Source organism: Papio anubis, chromosome 2 (assembly GCF_008728515.1).
Source record: "Papio anubis isolate 15944 chromosome 2, Panubis1.0, whole genome shotgun sequence".
In the NCBI taxonomy this organism is placed as follows: domain Eukaryota; kingdom Metazoa; phylum Chordata; class Mammalia; order Primates; family Cercopithecidae; genus Papio; species Papio anubis.
The window spans coordinates 20,398,380-20,418,139 of record NC_044977.1 but is presented as its reverse complement, the minus strand read 5'-3'; positions in this window follow the sequence as shown (position 1 = coordinate 20,418,139).

The following is a 19,760-nucleotide window of genomic DNA, read 5'->3' as shown; positions in this document are numbered from 1 at the left end:
CTTATTCCAATAACAGACAAATGGAGAGCCAAATCATGAGTGAACTCCCATTCACAATTACTACAAAAAGAATAAAATACCTAGGAATACAACTTAAAAGGGATGTGAAGGACCTCTTCAAGGAAAACTACAAAGCACTGCTCAAGAAAATAAAAGAGGACACAAACAAATGGAAGAACATTCCATGCTCATGGATAGGAAGAATCAATATCGTGAAAATGGCCATACTGCCCAAAGTAACTTGTAGATTCAATGCCATCCCCATCAAGCTACCAATGAGTTTCTCCACAGAATTGGAAAAAACTACTTTAATGTTCATATGGAACCAAAAAAGAGCCTGCATAGCCAAGACAAACCTAAGCCAAAAGAACAAAGCTGGAGGCATCACGCTACCTGACTTCAAACTATACTACAAGGCTACAGTAACCAAATCACCATGGTACTGGTACAAAAACAGATATAAAGACAATGGAACAGAACAGAGGCCTCAGAAATAACACCACACATCTACAACCATCTGATCTTTGACAAACCTGACAAAAACAAGAAATAGGGAAAGGATTCCCTATTTAATAAATGGTCCTTGGAAAACTGGCTAGCCATATGTAGAAAGCTGAAACTGGATCCCTTCCTGACACTTTATACAAAAATTAATTGAAGGTGGATTAAAGACATAAATGTCAGACCTAAAACCATAAAAACCCTAGAAGAAAACCTAGGCAATACCATTCAGGACACAGGCATGGGCAAGGACTTCATGACTAAAACACCGAAAGCAATGGCAACAAAAGCCAAATTAGACAAATGGGATCTAATTAAACTAAAGAGCTTCTGCACAGCAAAAGGAACTATCATCAGAGTGAACAGGCAATGTAGAGATTGGGAGAAAATTTTTGCAACCTACCCATTTGACAAAGGGCTAATATCCAGAATCTACAAATAACTTAAACTGATTTACAAGAAAAAATCAAACAACCCCGTCAAAAAGTGGGCAAAGGATATGAACAGACATTTCTCAAAAGAAGACATTTATGCAGCCAACAGACACATGAGAAAATGCTCGTCATCACTGGTCATCAGAGAAATGCGAATCAAAACCACAATGAGATACCATCTCACTCCAGTTAAAATGGCAATCATTAAAAAGTCAGGAAACAACACATGCTGGAGAGGATGTGGAGAAATAGGAACGCTTTTACACTGTTGGTGGGAATGTAAGTTAGTTCAAACCTTGTGGAAGACAGCGTGGCGATTCCTCAAGGATCTAGAACTAGAAATACCAGTTGACCCAGCATTCCCATTACTAGGTATATACCCAAAGGATTATAAATCATGCTACTATAAAGACACATGCACATGTATGTTTATTGTAGCACTATTTACAATAGCAAAGACTTGGAACCAACCCAAATGCCCATCAATGGTAGACTGGATTAAGAAAATGTGGCACATATACAGCATGGAATACTATGCAGCCATAAAAAAGGATGAGTTCATGGCCTTTGCAGGGACATGGATGAAGCTGGAAACCATCATTCTCAGCAAACTATCGCAAGGATAGAAAACCATACAGCACATATTCTCACTCATAGGTGGGAGTTGAACAATGAGAACACATGGACACAGGGCAGGGAATATCACACACCGGGGCCTGTCAGGGGGTGGAGGCTGGGGGTAGGGATAGCATTAAGAGAAATACCTAATGTAAATGTCGAATTGATGGGTACAGCAAACCAACATGGCACATGTATACCTATGTAACAAACCTGCATGTTGTGCACATGTATGCTAGAACTGAAAGTATAAAAAAAAGAGAGAAAGAAAGAAATACAAAGTTTCTGTTGACATGGATTATGCATTACAACCTTGTTTGTTTCAGGATCTTTTATTTTGCTGAGCGCTAAGATTAATAGAGTAAGCACATATGAGGAGACAGAGAAATTGCCTTAAATAATACAAGAAAAGGAAATCAAGGTGGTAGATTGCTGTACAGAGAAAGACTAAAAAAGGTATGTACATGAGCAGAATATATATGGAAAATAAAAACAAACTAAAAATGGTTTGGAGGTGAAGTGGGAACTTAGTAACCTATATGGGAAAAAGGATTGGGAGGGAAGTCATGTCAAATGGGATTTTCTTTAAAGTATAGTTCACTTAAAGGGAAGTGATTAAAACTATCTTTTCTCTTGTCTCCATAAATTATTCAGTAATAGCTTTTCATTCACTAGTGCTTTGGTGCATGATTGAAATAGAAGAGATGCCAATTTTGCTCCTAGGTTAGCCCTGAAGAAAGCAAGATACAGACACAGAGGATGTTGGTAGAGGATGACGTGACATCTGACCTCAAGGTTTTGTCCATAATAATGGTGATCTGCAACTTTAGCCATTTGTTAACACTGTCTTTATCCATTTGTCAACAGACAATTTTGTGCTTCCATTTGAAGAATGCTGCAATTAACACAGGAATTCAAATGTCTTTCCAAGGTAGTGATTTCATTTTCTTTCAGTAGATACCCCCTGAAGAGAGATTGCTGGGTCATATGATAATTCTATTTTAAATTTCTTTAGGAACCTCCATACTGTTTTCCACCATGGCTGCATCCATCTGCATTCCCACCAACAGTGTAAAGAGTTCCCTTTTCTCCAACCACTAATGTCTTTTGACTTTTGAATAATAGCTGTCCTAACAGGTGTGAGGTAATATCTCATAATAGTTTTGGTTTGCATTTTCCTAGAGATTAATGATGTTGAGTGTCTTTTCATATAATTGTTGGTCATTTTTATGTCTTCTTTGGAGAAATGTCTATTCAGGTCCTTTGCCCATTTTTTAGTTGGCTTCTTCATTTGTTTTTCTACTGTTGAGTTGTATGAGAGCTTTATAAACTTTGAATATTAATCTCTTTTTTCAGTTTTTAAAATTATTTTATTTTCTTTTGTTTTGAGACAGAGTTTCCCTCTGTCACACAGGCTGGAGTGCAATGGCACAAGGATGGTTAACTGCAGCCTCAACCTCCGGGGTTCAAGTAATCCTCCCACCTCAGTCTCCTCAGTAGCTGGAACTACAGGTGCACACAACCACGACTGGCTGTTTTTTAAAAAAATTTTGTACAGTGGGGGGGTCTCACTATGTTGCCAGACTGGTCTCAAATTCCTCAAGTGATCCTCCCACCTCAGCCTCCCAAAGTTCTGGAATTACAAGTATGAGTCACTGAATCCAGTCTTTTCTTTCAGTTTTAAACCACACACGTGTATTAGCTCACAAGTTCTGTGGTTCACAAATCCTGGCTTGCCTTAACTGGGTCCTCTGCTTCAATGTCTCTCACAATTATGCCAGATTTTTTGCTCCTTAGCTCAACTAGGTCTGAGTTCTTGTCTCACAACCAGGAAGAAGTGGAGACACTTGAAAAGTGAACAAGGGGGAAGTTTTATTGAGTGATGAAACAGCTTTTAGTGGGGAGGGGACATGGGGATGGTCCCCCTACCCAAAGGCAGGAGAGTTCTCAATATGGCTAAGCCTGTTACTTTTTATGGGCTCAGAATAGGGACTGTCTGCTGATTGGTTTGTGAATATGCAAAAAAGGTTAAAACAAAGACACCACTCAAAGCTGGGCATGATAGTGTGGAAAAAAAATTAGGAAAGGATAGGTATACGTAAAATAGGTGATGGCTGGGATTCAATCAGAGGAAAGCACACCAAATGGAAAGGCGGGTTCTCAGTCCAATTCAAGGATTTACCCAGGAATGTTTCTGACTCGAATGTTGGATTTCACCAGGTATCACCTCTATCTGCTTAAACATTTGTCTGCCTCCTGCCTCTATCATTCCCCTCTCTGAAGAGGTGCCTCTAAATGCAGTTAGAATGGGCAGGAAGAGCAATCTTAACTGCTTCCTGTTGACAGGGTATGCTGTTTTGGGAAGATAGCAGTCAGATCTCCCTCAGAGGCCTATCTAAGGGTCCAAAGTAAAAGGGAACCATCATTCAAGACTCTGTTTCCATGACCATTTGGAGTTTGAAGGCCTAAAGGAGAGAAGAGACAAACTGGGTTGTTAGAAGATATATATCAAAATAAAACAAGGGATAAGGACAGCTAAAAAAATCTTGAGGCTGCTGACACACCCAGATAACTGGTGGCTATAGTTATGCCTACTAAGATTTGGGTGCATGGGGCTTGGCTTTGGTTAGCTTCCTTGGTCTTATTTTCTCAAACAAAGAAACTTCTGGGTTATGGGCACCCTATGCCTTTGGCAGAATTTACAGGATAATTGCCCAGAACTATAATATTGTTCCAGATTTTTATATTACCCATCCCTTCTTGTTTCTTCTGAGCTGCAGCAGCCAGAAACCAGTAGTTGGTTCACAGAAATAAACAGGGTTAGTCTAAAATATATGCCAAAAAACCTTAAAAACAACTAATAAGACTAGAATTTAATGACAAATGTATAAGTTTTGAAACATAATTTATCTCTCTCCAGTCCTCAATTTTGTTAAAAACAAATTATGATAGGACTGAGTTGTTTGCAAAATAAACTCAGTCTTATACTTGGCTTGATTATTTGCATAAAGTGCAGCAAGAATAATTATTTTTCACATAAGCTTTTAAATTGGCTTTGATGAAATACTCTTCCACAAGGAATCTCAGACAAGACTTTTCAAAGCTGAATGCAACCATGGGTTTGTACCCTCAAATACCTATGAGTTGGGTGAATTCCTCTCTTCTTGTGGTCCCAAGAATATGAGGTTTCTGGGCCTGTTAGAAAGTGGCATTCTTTACTCACCACAGGTTGGGAACCCTTAACTACACAGGGACTGACAGGGACTGTGTAGACAAGGTATGAGGCCAGTTTTCCCAAGGGGCTTCTATTGGCTCTGCAAGTCAAGCTTGATTCCTTAAAGAGAAGCATACCCTTCCAATCAAAGCCTTGGTAAAACACTCAGTTTCTCCAATTATGTCCTGTTGCAAAAGAAAATGGATTCTTACTGTGCTGATGAAAATAACTATGTTGCCATAAGTGAGGAATACTCACAAATAGTTTCCAAATTCTGGAGAAGCCAGACAGAGAAAAACAAATATGCTCCAAATTTTGTTCACAGGAGTATACCTTCCAGAATTACTAAGAATGTAAATAGCTCAAAATAAAAGTTTCCTTGACTCTGAAAAACAAAACAAAGATCGGCAAAGTTTTAAGCAAAAAGGTTAAAAAGATTAGTTCAGTTTTATCTTAGTTCAGTCCATTTTGTTAACTCTTGTTCTGCTTGATATTCATGAACGTTTTAGCTCTTTGTTTACGTTTTTCCTTTATTCCCATGTCACAGTCTCCAACGTTATCAGAAACCTGCACTTTATGCACCTGTCAAAGTCCTATAGCTGATTATAAACCATCTTTTGAAAAGGATCAAAGCAAGACAATTGTCAGTAAATGACAAAATATCCAAATATTACAGTCAGACCCAATTAATAAAGAAATTTGGTTATCACTGTGGTTTACAAAAACTTAACATAAGAATCTTAATTATGATTGATAGCATACACTCAGACATTAGAGTTTTAGAAATCCTCTACAATTTTGGAACATATGTTATTATTCACTAAAACATGACCTAAAGATTGAACATCACTTTGGCAATCCCAAGTAACTAAACATGTTAAATAATCCTGTTTCCAAATAATCCAGGGGGCCTCTGTAGCATCCAAAAGCTAGAGGTCAGGAAAGATGATTTTTGAAGCTGAAGTTTGATTTTGGGAAGCCTGTTTAATATGTTAGAGGTTCAAAGCACTTGATATGATGAAATAGAATTCCAGATTACCATAAGGTATTTATTTACCCAAAATGAGGACTCAAAAATATTTTTTAAAGGCAAACAAACTTTCATTATCCTTTGCTATTACATGAAAATCTTACTCAAGAGAGAAAGCCAAATTTTACCCTTACATCAGTCTACTGTTAATGTCAACCCCATTTTCTAATGAAACCTTATAGACAATTCTATCCAATTTTACCAGTTTGACCATGAGGTAAGATTCTTATAAACCTCTAATAATTTTTTACAAACTTTACTAGAGAGCAGATTTGTGCCTTAAGAGAACTTTGTTGTGCTTTTATTTCAATGCACAATTTATGGAAAAACCATAAAATACCCTTTTAAATTTATTTCATGCACAAAATTTATATTCATGCACAAAATTTGTTTTGCAAGATTAATTTTCTAAAATCCTTCCACAACTTGTTTAAACCTTCAGCTCTATCTCATCTAATTCCAAACAATTCTTCAACCCTAGGCAAAAACTTACTTTCCAAGCCTTCTTATAATATTTTACTAAAAACACATTTTTTACTGTTCTTACACACCTGGTTTGTAAATCCATTTTCAGTTGTCTCAATTACATGTTATAATGGTAACTCTTAGCAATTTTTAACTTTAATGTAAAAGCTGATAAGTTTCTTTAATTATGCACTAGATACCAATTAAACTCTGACTCCTTCCAGCATAATTAAGAGCACGGTTAACTTCATATGTCCCTAGGCCTTACCAAGTTGTAAAGCAGGCTAGTCAAACAGTTCTCAAAGGCCAAAGAAGCAGTTTACAACCTTAAAACATTTAGTAAACCTAGCTAAAACCTGAACTGATCTACATGATTCAGTCCACATATTTACATTTTTATGACATTTGCTTTTTACTAATTACCTTCAAATTGCCTCTATTTCTCAAAGATTAAAGTCACATGAACTAAAAGGCATTACAGCTTTTAGTTTTCCTCAAAAAAATATTTGATCTAAACATTTATTTTTCTTTAAACAAATTAATTAGAGCTCTTTTTTATATAAACATCACACATACAACACATATATGATTACACAGACAGACCGAAGAAGATCCAGTAGTTGTAACATTTTTCATCTGCCAATCTCCTAATCTGATTATTGGCTTCAGGGTGGAGCCCTTCAAGAAACAGAGTAATCAGAATAATATGGTTTGGCTCTATGTCCCCACTCAAATCTCATCTAGTAGCTCCCATAAGTCTCATGTGTTGTGGGAGGGACCTAGTGGGAGATGATTGAATCATGGGGGTGGGTCTTTCCTACACTGTTCTCAGACAGTAAATTAGTCTCACAAGATCTGACGGTTTTAAAAACAGGAGTTTCCCTGTACAAGCTCTCCTCTTGCCACCACCATGTAAGAAATGCCACTCGCCTTCTGCCATGATTGTGAGGCCTCCCCAGCGAGGTGGAACTGTAAGTTCTTAAACTTCTTTTTCTTTATAATTTACCCAGTCTCAGGTATGTTTTTATCAGCAGTGTGGAACATGACTAATACAGTAAATTGGTTCCAGTAGAGTGGGGCACTGCTGAAAAGATTCCCAAAAATGTGGAAGCAACTTCAGAACTGGGTAACAGGCAGAGATTGGAACAGTTTGGAGGGCTCAGAAGAAGACAGGAAAATATGGGAAAGTTTGAAACTCTCTAGAGACTTGTTGAACGGCTTTGGTCAAAGTGCTAATAGTGATATGGACAATGAAATCCAGGCTGAGGTGGTCTCAGATAGAGATGGGGAATTTGCTGGGAACTGGAGCAAAGGTGACTTTTGCTATATTTTAGCAAAGATACGAGGAGCATTTTGCCCCTGCACTAGAGATGTGTGGAACATTGAACTTAAGGGAGATGATTTAGGGTATCTGGCGGAAGAAATTTCTAAGCAGCAAAGCATTCAAGATGTGACTTGGGTGTTGTTAATGGATTCAGTTTTAAAAGGAAAACAGAGCATAGAAGTTCAGAAAATTTGCAGCCCAATGATGTGATACAAAATAAAAACCCATTTTCTCAGGAGAAATTCAAACCAGGTACAGAAATTTGTGTAAGTAACAAGGAGCCAAATGTTAATCACCAAAACAATGGGGAAAATGTCTCCAGGGCATGTGAGAGATGTTTGCGGCAACTCCTCCCATCATAGGCCCAGAGGTGGAGGCATATGAGGAAAATATGGTTTCATAGGCCAGGCCCAGGGTCCCCATGCTGTGTGCAGGATTGGACGTAGTCTCTGCATCCCAGCTGCTCCAATCACAGCTGAAAGGGGCTGACATAGAGCTCAGGCCATGGCTTCAGAGGATGGAAGCCTCAAGCCTTGGCAGCTTCCACATGGTGTTGAGCCTGCAAGTGCATAGAAGTCAAGAATTAAGATTTGGGAACCTCTGCCTAGATTTCAAAAGATATATGGAAATGCCTGGATGCCCAGGCAGAAGCTTGCTGCTGGAGCGGTGCTCTCATAGAGAACCTCTACTAGGGCAGTGAGGATGGGAAATGTGGGGTTGGAGTCCCTACACAGGGTCCCTATTGGGGCACCACCTAGTGGAGCTGTGAGAAGATGGCCACCAGTCCAGATCCCTGAGTAGTAGATTCACTGACAGCTTGCACTGTGTGCCTGGAAAAGCTGCAGACACTCAACACCAGCCTGTGAAAGCAGTTGGGAGGGAAGCTGTACCCTGAAAAGCCACAGGGGCAGAGCTGCCCAAAACCATGGAAACCCACCTCTTGCATCAGCATGACCTGGACATGAGACATGGAGTCAAAGGAGATCGTTTTGGAGCTTTAAGATTTGACTGCCCTGCTGGATTTTGGACTTGCATGGGCCCTGTAGCCCTTTGTATTGGCCAACTTCTCCCATTTGGAATGGCTGAATTTACCCAATGCCTGTACCCATGTTGTATCTAAAATGCAACTAACTTGCTTCTGATTTTATAGGCTCATTGTTGGAAGGGACTTGCCTTGTCTCAGAGGAGATGTTGGACTGTGGACTTTCGAGTTAATGCTGAAATGAGTTGAGATTTTGGGGGACTGTTGGGAAGGCATGATTGGTTTTGAAATGTGAAAACATGAGATTTGGAAGGGACCAGAATAACATAGTTTGGCCCTTTGTCCCTGCCCAAATCTCATCTTGTAGCTCCCATAATTCTCAAGTGTTGTGTGAGGGACCTGGTGGGAGATAACTGAATCATGGGGGTGGGTCTTTCCTGTTCTGTTCTCATGACAGTGAATTAGTCTCATGAGATCTGATGGCTTTTTAAATGGGAGTTTCTCTGTGCAAGCTCTCTCTCTTGCCACCACCATGTAAGAAATGCCTTTTGCCTTCCACCATGATTATGAGGCCTCCCCAGTCATGTGGAACTGTAAGTCCTTAAACGTCTTTTTCTTTATAATTTTCCCAGTATTAGGTATGTCTTTAGCAGCAGTGTAAAAACTGACTAATACACAGGGCTAGGAAAGCATGCAGTTTCTAGGGCCCAATAAACAGGCATAGCTGGAAGACAAAAACAGATTTTTAGAGGGATCTATCCACTTTCAATTCCTGGGGTTCCATGAGGAAAATAGAGGTTTCTTCCCAAAATGGAGTCAGTGGCACACTCTCTGTTTTTCCCAAGGAGTCTCATGTGCCCAGAAGTTATCTTAGGGCCTCTCATGTGTGCATTAAAAGTGGCAAGACAAAATGGAGAAAAGTAATTCAGTCAACTGAGAAAAAACCTTTTCCAGAAAACCAAGATCCAAGAAGAGAAAAACATAAAGGTCTCTTAAATATACCTATAGCTTCGATATCCACTTTTAATTAAGCTGAGCATTCTTTAAGAAAATCCTTTTAAATCCCTTGTTACCCAACCTTAGCCATGTGAAGCCACCAACATTTCTGGCTTTTGAACTTTACCAAAGGTAACCTCACAGGTGAAACCAACAAGCTTCAATTAAGGTTATGACTTAACTGAATGTGCAAGGTATATTTTCAAAAAGGTGGGAAGCAGTTTTTACAAAATCTAGAACCTCTAAAAGTAACTCAGAGAATGGAAGCTAGAAGTTGTTCATGGGCGGGAAGAGAATCAGCAAATGGTAGAAGTCACAGAGCTGTTTACTTGAAAGTACTCATTCCCCAAGCCAGGATTGAACCCAGGTCACCATTGTAAAATGTCAGAGACTAAAATTAAGTACTGCCACGTGATTACATTTCAAGCTCCCAAGGACATAAAACAATATGGTGGCCTGCAGTAAAGTTTGTTACTGACCAGTTTGTTGGGCTAACTTGAACAGTGCACTTATGGGGTCCTAGGCCAAATTTCTATCCTAAGGCACCCCTCTTTCTGACAGAACTGTACAGAAAAACACACAAAGTACACCAGATTGACTACAGCTTAAGACAAACTTCATAAATCATTTTTAATTAATCAAAACTTACAGAGAATATAAGCAGTAATCCTTACCATTTTTTGTTATCGGTTTGCACAGGGAGAGAGGCCAAAAGACTTGGCCTAACATGGCCAAAAGTCTGATCAGTTAAAAAAAACTTTTACCCTTTTGCTGGCAGGTCAGGCTTCTGGGTTCCCTTCTGCTGAGCTCAATTCTAAGCCAAGCAGTTTAAGGTTTGGTAAATTAGCTTTTCCTAGTTTAGAGGATGCATCTGAGAGGAGTGTCCTATGGTATGGGAATGCAATTATCCATCCATAAAGAGAGGACAGAGGAGGAAAAAGGAAAAAGAAGCCTTTTTTACCAAGGTACCCCCCTAGGACTCAGGATGCATTCAAGGGAGGTACGAACTAAAGATGAATGGTTCCCCATTCATGAATGGTTCTTTAGACAAAAGAACTGCCTCAGCAAGTGCATGGACTAAAACAGAGAGAGTGCCACTGACCCCATTTTGGGAAGATGAATGGTTACCCAACTGGGAAGAGGGGATAAGCCATCCCCAATTCCTTTTACTTCCCAGTGAATACCTAGGGTACATGAGGGAGAGAAAGAGTAGGCATCCCTTTTCTTTCTTATGTCCTTATATCCCTGAGTCCCAGCAACCTTGACAGGGTGCCACCCATGGGTGCCAATGTGGCTTTCATTCATATTAACCAAGCAGCCAAGGGGGTAGGAATATTTGCACACACCCACAGATGCCCTGCCCCTGCTTGTTGTCATAACCTTTGTGTTCCCTAGACCTCATTTATGCCATAGATACAGGCATGACCTCTATCCATGAAACAGGAGACTTGGTTTAATTGGCAAGAATTAGCCATGGTCACCAATGCTGTGCATTTTAACTTCCACTGTTGTCTGCCTCTGGACCCCTCATATTCAATTTTCTATCCTAAGTCTTCAACCCTAAGCTTGGAATTGAGTTTGAGACAAAAGAACTGCCTCAGCAGGTACATGGAATCATCAAGTCCCAGGTGTCTCTCGCCAGATTGCAGCCAGCAGCCAGGGGGACTGCTCTTCTGCGGCCTCCTTTCCATAACCCAAATGCTAAGGTAAAGCTGAGGAGCTGGGTCCTCCTCAAACAAGGGTGCAAAAAAGGGTGTCCTGTGGCCTAACAAGATGCCTTCCAAAAGGAGAAAAAAACTCTTGCATAGAAAAGCTCCCTATATCGGCCAGGCACGGTGGCTCATGCCTGTAATCCCAGCACTTCGGGAGGCCGAGGCAGGCGGATCACGAGGTCAGGAGATCGAGACCATCCTGGCTAACACGGTGAAACCCTGTCTCTACTAAAAATACACACACACACACAAAATTAACTGGGTGTGGTGACAGGCACCTGTAGTCCCAGCCACTCGGGAGGCTGAGGCGGGAGAATGGTGTGAACTCAGGAGGCAGAGCTTGCAGTGAGCCGAAATCGTGCCACTGCACTTCAGCCTGGGCAACAGAGCGAGACTCCGTCTCAAAAAAAAAAAAAAGAAAGAAAAGAAAAGAAAAGGAAAGAAAAGAAAAGCTCCCTATATCTACAGGGCTGTGCTAACTGTTGACGGGGTGGAGAAAAGGAAGAAAAAAAAAAGCTTAAGTTCAGGGCTGGGAAGATGCCAGGGGTAGAAACCTCCTATTTATTCTTATGCAAGTGGGTTTCTTCAACAGGGAAAGAAACTTTTAATTGCTATCTCCTCCCTCTTGGTTCAGCAAGGGGAGGCAAGACTCCTTGGGCACCTAGCAGGAGGGGAGGGCAAGTGAGAACCGCTGGCCAGCCAGCCATGTGGGACCCTTGTGCTCTGTGCCCCAGCCAGGAGGGGAGCAGGGCAGGGAGCTTGACCATCTGTATGCCTGTGGCCATTGGGGTAGGGGTGGAACACCCCCACTATTGTAAAAGAAAAGATAGATGCCGTTACAGTCCTGAAAAAAGAAGGAAAATGCCATAGAAAAGACTGGGTTGGACCAAGTCCAATATTCCTGATCCCTGAGAGCAACGCGGGGGTGAGGGGTGTGGGTTGCAGTATCCCCTGTCTTCAGGAAAATGTCTGAGGATGAGAAAGCTCAGAAACAAAAGTGAAAGAGATTGTTGGGTCCACATTTTACTCAATCTTCTGACAAATGCCAGACAAGCCTCCAAAATGATGCAGAATTTTTTGCTCCTTAGTTCAGCTTGGTCTGGGTTCTTGTCTCACAGCCAGGAAGAAGTAGATACGTGGACACTGGAAGAGTGAGCAAGGCAGGAAGTTTTATTGAGTGATGAAACAGCTTTTAGTAAGGAGGTTACACAGGGGTGGTTGCCCTGCCTGAGGGTAGGAGAGTTTCCAATATGGCTGAACCTAGGGCTTTTTATGGACTCAGAATAGGGAGTGTATGCTGATTGCTTGTGAGCATGCAAAAAAGCTTAAAGCAAAGACATCACTTAAAAATGGACACGATAGTGTAGGAAACCAATTAGGAAAGGGTAGGTGTATGTAAAATAGGTGAAGGCTGAGGATCAATCAGAGGAAAGCACACCAAATGGGAGGGTGGGTTCTCAATCCAGTTCAAGGATTTACTCGAGACTATTTCTGGCTTGAAGGTTGAATTTAACCAGGGACCTGGCCGTATCTGCCTAGGTATTTATCAACAAGGCTGCAATCAAGTTGTCAGTCATGTGAAGCTCGATTAAAGAAGGATCCATTTCCAAGTTCATATGGCTGTTAGCAGGATTCAGTTCTTTGCAGGTTTTTGGAATGAGGGCCTCATTTCCTTGACAACTACTGGCAAGAGGTCACCCTCAATTCCTTCCCCATGGGCCTCTTCATATGGCAGCTTAAACCCCCTTATACATACATAGTTTGCAAATATTTCTTCCCAATCTGTAGGCTGCCATTCCTTTGCTATGCAGAAGCTTTTTAGTTTGATATAGTCCCATCTATTTATTTTTGCTTTTATAGCCTGAGCTTTTGGTATGATATCCAAAAAATTATTGCCACTGCCAGTGTTGAGAAACTTTTTCCCTTTGTTCTCTTTTAGGGAATTTATAGTTTCAGGTTTACATTTAGGTCTTTTATCCATTTTGCAAAACTCCTAGTTTTGGTACATAGCATCTATTACACTCAGTCCTCTATCTGTGGGTTCCACATCCATGGATTCAACCAACCATGAAAAAAATATTTGAGAAAAGATAAAATGGTTATGTCTGTCCTGAACATTCACAAACTTTTTTTCCTTTTTATTTTCTCCTAAATGATACAGTATAACAACTAGTTATATAGCATTTACATTGTATAAGGTATTATAAGCAACCTAGAAATGATTAAAAGTACGGTTATTCCTTGTTATATGTGGGGAATGTGTTCCAGGATGCCCAAGTACACCAAACGCCACACATACTCCGGGTCTTGAAGTCAGCCCTTTGGAACCCACATATAAGAAGAGTTGGTGCTCCATATACACTGGTTTGACATTCCTCAATAATGTATTTTCCATCTGTGTTTGGTTGAAACAATCTGCTTATAAGTGGACCTGCACGTTCAAGCTCTCATTGTTCAAAAGTCAACTGTATACAGAAGGATATGCATAGGTTATATGTCAGTGCTGCACCATTTTATGTAAGAAACTTAATCATACACAGATTTTGGTATCCACAGGGGGTCCTGCAATCAATCCCCTGTGGATATTGAAGGACAACTATGTATCTTGATGCCTCAGTCAAAATCTCAACATAAGCATTCTGTTTTGTATACATGTCTATTTTTCCAACTAAAATTGAAGTTCCTTGAAGGCAAGAACTGTGTCTCACTCACCTTGGTGTGCCCCACCTATTACACTGCAGTACATGCAGCCCTTAGTAAATATCGATGAATTAGCAAAGCAGAGAGGAAACTGTTTCAAGATGTTTATAATACTTAAGAAATGGCTTTGCTGGCTGGGCACAGTGGCTCATACATGTAATCCCAGCATTTTGGGAGGACAAGGTGGGCTGATCACTTGAGGCCAGGAGTTCGAGACCAGCCTGGACAACATGGCAAAACCCCATCTCTACCAAAAATAGAAAAATTAGCCAGGCATGGTGGGGCGTGCCTGTAATCCCAGCTACGAGGGTGGCTGAGGCAGGAGAATCACTTGAACCCGGAAGCAGAAGTTGTAGTGAGGAGTTTGTACCACTGCACTTCAGCCTAGATGACAGAGTAAGACTGTCTCAAAAAAAAAAATGCCTTCACTGTTGTTTCATTCATTATTTCTTTCACTCATTCAACAAACCTATTCATGCACCGTGCTGTTTGCCAAGAGGATATTCTCAACTTAGAAGGAGAGTACCATAATTTTTTTCCCACTTCAAGAAACTCTTCCTTGTCTTCTAGCCACAGAGCTAACAATGACTAATGATGGAACTTTGGGGAAGCAGCATGGTAATGTATCTGAAGTGGCATAGCAATGTTGCCTCTGAGATGTATCCCTCCATGAAATTGTCACACCATGTGATTCACTGAAAACCTTCCAGTAGCTTCCCACGGCACTTAGAATAACAACCAGCTAGGTAACAGATTATCCACCCTTTGCATTTTCCAGCTTTGTTTTCCATTACGTACCTGTCATGCACTCCTTTCCAGGAATATCTTGCTATTTTTTTAAAAAGCTAAGCAAGCTCTTACCTTAGTGCCTTTACACTGATTTGCTGCTGCCTGAGACCCTTTTCCCTCATTTCGTTCATACCTGAGCTCAAATACCACCTCATCAGACAGGCTTTTTCGGAAATACACTTAAAAAGCATTTCCATTGTCTCTATTTCCTAACTGTTTTTGATTCTTCATGACATTATGCTATATTTTTCTTTGATTTTTGTTTACCATTTGACATGGTTTGGCTCTGAATCCCCACTCAAATCTCATCTCAAATTGTAATCCCCACGTGTTGAGGGAGGGAACTGGTGGGAGGTGATTGGATCATGGGGGCAGTTTCCCCCATGTTTTCTTGTGATAGTGAAGAAGTTCTCAAGAGATTTGATGCTTACACCTGTAATTCCAGCCCCTCAGGAGGCTGAGTGGGGGGATCCTTTGAGCCCAGGAGCTTGAGGCTGCAGTGAGCTATGATCACACCACTGTACTCCAGGCTGAGTGACAGAATCTAAAAAAAAAAAGAAAAAGTAACGATAGTGATTTTCTCATTAGCCAAACACTGAGGCTTGGGTCCAGCACTACCTGTCCAAATGCTGGTTCAAGTCTGCCCCCTAGAGTGGAGTAACCAGAATGTCTTGACAGTAATAATGAGCTGTGTTAAGGTCGTAATGACACTTGGCTTTTCCGGGAGGCTGTCATATTGTTTTCTGTGTTATTAGAAAATGTGTCAGCTATTACTTTTATAAGCAAAAAAAGTTTCCATTTTAGGAGGGAAAATATTAACTACAAATACAATTTTTCATTGTGAGAGAGTAATCTGTGACAGTGTTTTGCCTACAATAGGCAGAATTAATTCAAGTTTTAGGGTTCTGCTTGTTTAGAATCACACCCTCAAACTGCATATGGTTGTCCCTCAGGATACACAGGAGGCTGGTCCCAGGATCCTCACAGATACCAAAATCCGATGATGCTCAGGTCTCTTATATAAAATGACATAGTATTTGCATATAACCTATTCACATACTCCTACATACTTTAAATCATCTCTAGATTACTTATAATACCTAACACAATGTAAATGCTATGCAAAAAGTTGCTATACTGTATTGTTTTTATTTGGATAGTTTTTTATTGTATTATTATTATTATTATTGGTTTTATTTTTGAATATTTTTGATCTGTGACTGGTCGAATCTGTTGATGTAGAACCTGTGCATATGGAAGGCCAGCTATATATTGAGATGCTACTATGTGATAGGTGCCTACTGAGTTTTGGGAATGGAAAGATGATTAAGATACGGTTTCTCTCACTAAGAGTTCACAGGCTAGAGAGGAAGACAGACATGTAAGGAAATCAGTCCATTAAATAGTGAAACCTACATGAGGTATACTATAGCACAAGAAAGAATATGAATAGACAGGGCACTTTTATTTGGAGAGGAAAGATGGAAAGAAGGAAGAATGGAAGAAAGACAGTTTAGGTATAACGAAATTTACTTAAACTGTTGTAACTAGTATTAGGCCAATTAACCCAAAATAGCACCTTGGATTAATTAAATTTCAACACACTTTAAGCTCAGTTAAACTTAAAAATTAAAATTTTAGTAATATAAAAAGAGGCTTGAAAGTTAGCCAAGGTATAGATCAGTGTTATCTAATAGAAGTATAATATGAGACATATATGTAATTTTTAATTTTTTAGTAACCACATTTATATAAGGGAAAAAAGATAAAAATTAATGTTTGCAATATATCTGATTTAACCAAATATATCTAAAATATTATTATTTCAATTGTAAGAAACAAAGCAAGATAAAAAGGGCCTGAAATCAGGTAGTAGCAATGACAATGGAGGGAATTGGGTAGATCCAAGTGATATTCAGAGGCAAAATAGGCACAAGTTGATGATTAATTAGATGGAGAATGGGAGAAGTGGAGGAGTACAAGTGGCTTCAAACCCAGGCAAGTTCTTCTACGAGCAACTGTTAAATGATGCTAACAGTCACTGAGATAGGGAACACAGAAAGAGGGGCAGGAGAACACACAGGGCAAGAAAGAACAGTTTACTTTCAAAAGATGAGTTGAGATGTCTGTGAAACCTGTAACTAATATGTCCAAGGGATGCTTTTATGTATAAGTGTGCTGCTCAGGAGAGAGTCTGCACCACAGGGACAGATTTGGGAGCCATCAGCACATAGGTGGCAGATACCCTGGACATGTTTGAGATTGCCCAGGGAAGATAAGGTGACTGAGACAAGTGCTTAGGCAGAGCTCTGAAGAAAATCTCTCACCAAAGCACCAAAGACAACCAGGAGTGATGGGAGAGGTACAAGGAAAACCACAAGAATATAAGTCTCAACAGCCAGCCAGAGAGGGGGCTTCAAGAGGGAGGGAGTAATCAGCAATGTCTGATGCTGCTAGAAAGTCAAGCAAAGTCGAGAGACGTTTTCACGGAATTTGACAGTAAAGGGCTCAAGGGTGACTTTGAAGAGAATGGTTTCCATAAAGGGTAAGGATAGAAGTCACATTGCAGCAGACTGAAAACTGAGGGAAAATGTAGATAACTCTTCAAGAAATTTTTTGTGAAAAGGAAGATAGCTAAGTTGGTTACTATTGGCTATCAAGAATGGTATCTCTTGGTATGTTATGAGGGAAAGTTTTTATGATAGACGTGACAGCTGGGCGCGGTGGCTTACGCCTGTAATCCCAGCTCTTAGAGAGGCTGAGGTGGGCTTATGACGAGGTCAGGAGATCGAGAACATCCTGGCTAACACAGTGAAACCCCGTCTCTACTAAAAAAGTATAAAGAAATTAGCCGGGCGTGGTGGCGGCGCCTATAGTCCCAGCTACTCCAGAGGCTGAGGCAGGCGAATGGCGTGAACCCAGGAGGCGGAGCTTGCAGTGAGCTGAGATGGCACCACTGCACTCCAGCCTGGGTGACAGAATGAAACTCCGTCTCAAAAAAAAAAAAAAAAGTGACTTGACTCCACTTAAAGACTATTTAAAATTATGTAATAAACAATTTTATTGATTAAAGAGATGTTAACAATATATTCTTAACTGAAGATTATGACTGAAAAAGTGTTTAATGTGCACTTCTGTTCATGTACACATGTACATGTAAATAGCATTCTGGAAGTATATACACCAAGATATTAACCATATTTATCTCCAAGAAGGTAAACAAACATGTTTAAAATTTTTATTCTGTCAGGCATGGGGGCTCACACCTGTAATCCCAGCACTTTGGAGAGGCCAAAGCAGGAAGATCTCTTGAGCCCAGGAGTTTCAGAACAACCTGGGCAACATGGGGAAACCTCTCCGCAACTCTTACAAGTAATTTTTTTTTTTTTTTTTTGAGACGGAGTCTCGCTCTGTCGCCCAGGCTGGAGTGCAGAGGCCGGATCTCAGCTCACTGCAAGCTCTGCCTCCCGGGTTCAGGCCATTCTCCGGCCTCAGCCTCCCGAGTAGCTGGGACTACAGGCGCCCGCCAACTCACCCGGCTAGTTTTTTGTATTTTTAGTAGAGACGGGGTTTCACTGTATTAGCCAGGATGTCTCGATCTCCTGACCTCGTGATCCACCCGTCTCGGCCTCCCAAAGTGCTGGGATTACAGGCTTGAGCCACCGCGCCCGGCCACAAGTAATTTTTTTTTAATTAGCTGGCTGTGGCAGTGTGTGCCTGTGGTCCCAGCTACTAGGGCAGCTAGGGTGGGAGGATCACTTGAGCCTGGGAGGTTGAGGCTGCAGTGAGCAGTATTTGCATGCAGAAGATGATTGGATCATGGGGGAAGTTTTCCCCAGTGCTGTTCTCATGATAGTGAATGAGTTCTCACAAGATTTGATGGTTTTATAGAGCAATTTTCCCTGCTCTTGCAAGCACTCTCTTTCCTGCCGCCATGTGAAGAAGGTCCTTGCTTCCCCTTGAGCTTCTGCCATGATTGTAAGTTTCTTGAACCCTCCCCAGCCATGTGGAACTGTGAGTTGATTAAACCTCTTTTCTAAGTAAATTACCAAGTCTTAGGCAGTTCTTTTTTTTTTTTTTTTTTCCAGTAGAATCTTGCTCTGTCTCCCAGGCTGGAGTGCAGTGGTGCAATCTCAGCCCACTGCAACCTCCACCTCCCAGGTATAAGCAATTATCCTGACTCAGCCTCTCGAATAGCTGGGACTACAGCACCCACCACCATGCCTGGCTAATTTTTTGTATTTTTATTAGAGATGGAGTTTCACCTTGTTGGCCAGGTTGGTCTCAAACTCCTGGCTTCAGGTGATCCACCTGCCTTGGCCTCCCAAAGTGCTGGGATTACAGGCATGAGCCACTGCATCTGGCCTCAGGCAGCTCTTTATAACAGTGTGAGAATGAATGAATACAAGAAACTGGTACTGCAGAGTGGGGTACTGCGATACAGGTACCAGAAAATGTGGAAGTGACTTTGAAACTGGGTAACTGGCAGAGGTTGGAACAGTTTGGAGGGCTCAGAAGAAGACAGGAAAATGTGGGAAAGTTTGGAACTTAATAGAAACTTGTCAGATGGTTTTGACCAAAATGCTGTTAGTAATGTAGACAATGAAGTCCAGGCTGAGACGGTCTCTGATGGAGATGCAGAACTTCTTGAAAATTGGAGCAAAGGTCACTTTTGCTATGCTTTAGCAGAGCAACTGGTGGCATTTTGCCCCTGCCCTAGAGATCTGTGAAACTTTGAACTTGAGAGAGAGTATCTGAAATTGGAACTTATGTTTAAAAGGGAAGTAGAGCATAAACGTTTGGAAAATATGTAGCCTGACGATATGATAGAAAAGAAAAATCCATTTCCTAGGGAGAAATTCAAGTTGGCTAGAGAAATTTGCAAAAGTAACAAGGAACAGAATGTTAATTACCAAGACGATGGGGAAAACGTCTCCAAGGCATGTCAGAGACTTTCACAGCAAACCCTCCCATCACAGACCCAGAGGCCTAGGA